This window comes from Crocuta crocuta, unplaced genomic scaffold, assembly GCF_008692635.1.
Source record: "Crocuta crocuta isolate KB4526 unplaced genomic scaffold, BGI_CrCroc_1.0 scaffold271, whole genome shotgun sequence".
Taxonomy (NCBI): domain Eukaryota; kingdom Metazoa; phylum Chordata; class Mammalia; order Carnivora; family Hyaenidae; genus Crocuta; species Crocuta crocuta.
In genome coordinates, this window is record NW_027527824.1 from 6,847,036 (window position 1) to 6,851,410 (window position 4,375).

Here is a 4,375-nt window from a genome sequence, read left to right on the forward strand (position 1 = left end):
CCCGCCGGCAGCGTGCTGCCTCTGCGCCTTCCTGCTCCTTCCCTTCTTCACCCTCTGGGACAAACCCCTTTATCTTCAGCCTCCACTTCCCGACCTTTGCCGGAACCTGGTCTTTGCTCAGGACGCCTGGTTCCCCTTGCAGCCCTCCTTTGCGGGGGCCAGTGTTCCGTAGGCCCGCTTGCTGTTTCCAGACCCCTAAATTCCTAGGCTGGTTCTATCTGGCCGTGCTCCCTCCTCGCCCTCATTGCTGATTTCCACATGGCACTGACTCGGTGCCTGGCTCCTACTTGAGCATTTCTGTCTTCTCCTGGGAGCTTGCCTTCGTGCCAGGGACAGCAAACTCCATGTGCAAAATGCAACCAAATGCTTCCCCCTCTCAACTCCCTGACCTCAATTTTGGCGTCCTTTCCCTCCGTCATATTTCAGGTGACCAAACACCTGAACCGCTCTGCCTCTGGCACGTTTCCCTCAAACATCCCCCTTGCCATGCACACTACCCTCCCTCGGCTTTCTCGCTGCCTCCCTCACCCCCTTCCTGGGCTCCGGCTTCACCCTCCGTCCTGTCCGCTGCTTCAAGTCCCTTGTTGAGATTCCCTGGGTGCCTCGTCCTCTCTTTCTCTTTCATTCCTCTGGCAAAACCTCATCCAGAATAAAGCCGGCTTCTGCTTTTTCAACTTCACCCGTTGAGCCCCGTCAGAGGAAATCCTGCTCTGATTTATACCACTGTGAAGTCAAGGCCTCCAGGTCCATGGCTGGGGTCTGGCCAGCCTTCTGCGAGTTCCTGCTCAGTTCTCTCTCCCATCCCCCAAAGCAGCTACTCCAGGGGCGCTCAGGTCCCTTCCTTTATTTCTTTCTGCTCAGCTCTCCACGGCCTGGCATTTCTGCATCCGCCCGCCCGCCGGCCCTGCTTCTGCTGGGTCCACAGGAGCCTCTCCTGCACAAAGCCCAGGGATAGGCCGCACTCAGCCTTTACCTTCTTTCTCTCTCCAGCCATTTGACTTGGAGGACTTCCTGTTTCTTCTTTTTAAAATCTTACAATGAACTATTTCAAGCACACATACAAGTACATAGGGTAGTATGACTGACGCCCACGCCCTCCTTACCGAGATTTGACAAACACTAATGTTTTTGTCCTTAGAATCTTTTTTTTTTTTTTTTTGGCAGAAACAAAATGTGGTAGAAAGTCCCTGTTATCCGCTCCCCCCCCCGCCCCTATCCATATCCTTTCCCTCCCCACAGACTATCACGAGCCTGAGGCTGGTGCGTCTCCCTTCCATCCATGGTTTTATTCTTTTATACCTACTTTTATAGGCAAAATCATGACAGTGCTGCTTCCCCTGCCGTAAAGATGTATGGCAACAATATAAAGTTGTTTGTATCGTCTTGTAAGTAGTTTTCTTTTGCTTCACATTATGTTTGGGGGACATATCCCTGGCTTTCTATATATAAGGTGTTCATTGTTAACCAGCAAATGTGGTTCTCTGTTCTGTGAGTGTACCAGAATTTGTCCATCTGTCTAATGATGGACAGACATGTAGGCTGTTTTTATTTCCTTTAAATTTTTTTTGAATTTATTATGTATTATCATAATTTATTATTATATTAGTATTATTTTCCTATTAAAAACAATACTTGGGTTACCCTTGAGGCCTAGTGTGTACGCAGTTATGGTAAGGATTCTGTATTTCCCGAGGTACAGGGTTCTTTCCACATCAAATTTGTTGCCTGTTGTTCACATTTTTTATTTTTCTGTGATTCTATCCATTTTGAGAAAATGACACTAAAATCTGTCAGCAAATGTGTTGAATTCTCTTTGAGCCTCGGCGGTGTTCCGGTTTATATTTTTTGAGGCTATATGATGCTAGGCTTTATGTTCCTGGTAAATGTTTTTTCCTGGGTACATTTTTTCTTTCTGTTAACCCTTTTTGCCCCCAAGCTTACATGTTCTGATGTTTTATTGTTATATATTCATGCTTTTCATTATTTTTTTTGTCTGGAATGTCTTTTTAAAGTCCCTCTCTTCTGCCATATTTTTAGCTTTTCTCTGATGTTATATTTTCAGTATGCTTGAGTAGTAAATGACTGGAATTTTTATAGCATCTAATTTTTATAAATCTAATTGTTACCAATAACAAGAGTAAACGCCTATGCAGCACTTACTATGGGCCAAGCTCTGAGTGTTTTTATTTCATTTCTTAATATAATAAAGTGTTTATTTCCCACAGAACCTATGTGAGAGTTGCTATAATTATTCCCAGTTTGCTAATAAGGAAACTGAAGCACAGAGAAGTTAAGTAACTTGCCCAAGGTCACAGAGCCAATCCATGTCACCATTGTTACCCATACAGTCTAGTTCCAGAGCTGGTGCTCTATGGACTGGTTTATTCTATTCCCTTCTATTGTGATTATTGATTTGTTTCTATCATATCATTTTGTATCTTCTATTTACCGTATTTTTTTTTTTTTTTGTTTTTTTGCTCCTTTTATCTTTCTGCTTGGACTTCTATTGGTTTTATTATGTTCCTTTAAAAATAATTTTATGCACTTTTAAATGTAATTTTTCTTTTACCAAACTATACAGTTTAAAGAATCAAACAATTCTCCAAGTTAGGATAAAAAAGTAAAAATTCCTTAAGCTCATCCCCATTTTCCACTCTGCAAAACCATCTTTTGGATCTTAGAAAATTCTGTTATTACTCTCTGATTTTCCAGTTTTAGGTTTATCTTATCTTTAAGCTTATGATTGCTCACTATGGCCAATGAAAATGGGGTTGTCTTTCATATATACACACCTTACACACAACACACACACATACACACACCCTCCACACTTCCTCTCCCCTGCCTTCCAATTTATTATATCATAGATCTTTTGGGGGGGGGTTGTTATTTTAATTGATAACAAATGCAGCTTAATACATAAAGTAAATTGTAGGTCTTTTTTTTTTTTAAGTAGGTTTCACGCTGGGCAGGGCTTAAACTCATGACCCTGAGATCAAGACCTGAGCTGAGATCAAGACCTGAGCTGAGATCAAGAGTCACATACTTAACCCACTGAGCCACCCAGGTGCCCCTATTATATCATAGGTCTTATTTAAACTAAATTATTATGGCCAGCTTTTCTATTATCATGATTATGTACATGCTACTCATATGTGGTTTACCACGGTAATTTTTCCAGTACTTTTTTTTCTACTTGCAGTTAATAATTGTCTTTTGTTGTTCTTTGGTTTTCTTTTAATTTTTTTTTTAATGTTTATCTTTGAGAGACAGAAGAAGAGAGAGCACGAGCAGGGGAGGAGCAGAGAGAAAGGGAGACACAAAATCCAAAGCAGGCTCCAGGGTCTGAGCCATCAGCACAGAGCACGACATGAAGCTTGAACTCACAAACTGTGAGATCGTGACCTGAGCCGAAGTCGGACACTTAACCGACTGAGCCACCCAGGTGCCCCTATTTGGTTTTCTATATGTTTCAATAATTTACCCCCAGATTCTTATCCAGTGCTATAAATTTATAATATAAGGAAGCAGGCTAGGGAGCATAAATCAAGCAAATATATGAAATGCATATATATATAGAGAGGAAGCAAACATAGCAAAATATTAATTACTATATTATTAATATACAATTAATAAACTCACCTAGGTGGTAAGTTTAAGAATGATCACTGTACTTTCCACTTTTCTGTATGTTTGAAAATTTTCATAGTAAAATAGAAAAAAAATGAAGCTGATATGAAGCCTTGAGTCCATGAGTCGCATTAGGATGGACTGTCTTGACCACAAAGAACCCCCAAAGTGTTTCTTTCTCCCTATTTTCTTGGTGTAGTCAAATCTCTCAGGAGAATATTCTAGTCTCCTTCCTGGAGGGTAAAGTCTAACTGGCCAATATTGTGGCCAAAGGGAAAGGTGGTGTGGAGGGAGGCATTTCATAATTTAGTAAAGTTTTACTTAAATCCTCTTTTTTGGGTGACAGAACCCTGGCCCCCAAATACCTTGTTTTCTCCAGGCCAGAGACCCCTCTTACTGTCTCCGGGAATAAACATCTGGTTTCTGCTGCTCTGGGGGAAGGTCAGCAGTAATGTGGCTGAGTGAAGTTGGGGAGGACATTTGCTTCTCAGACAGATTGCAGCTAGTTGCTGTATCTTTAGCCCCACTGTCATCCATGTTTCTAGAAGAATCTATCTCCTCTAATGTCTGAACTTTTGGGGCAGTCAGCGGTTCAGATCAGGGAGTATCTTGGGCTTCTCCAGGGCTGCTGCAAAACTCACCTTTTTAGGTGTATCTAGTTATTACCATTTGAGCATTTGGAAGCTTTCCAACTTCCAAAATATCTTGTCTCCTATTCTCTTTGTGAATTTATGCATTTTTAAAA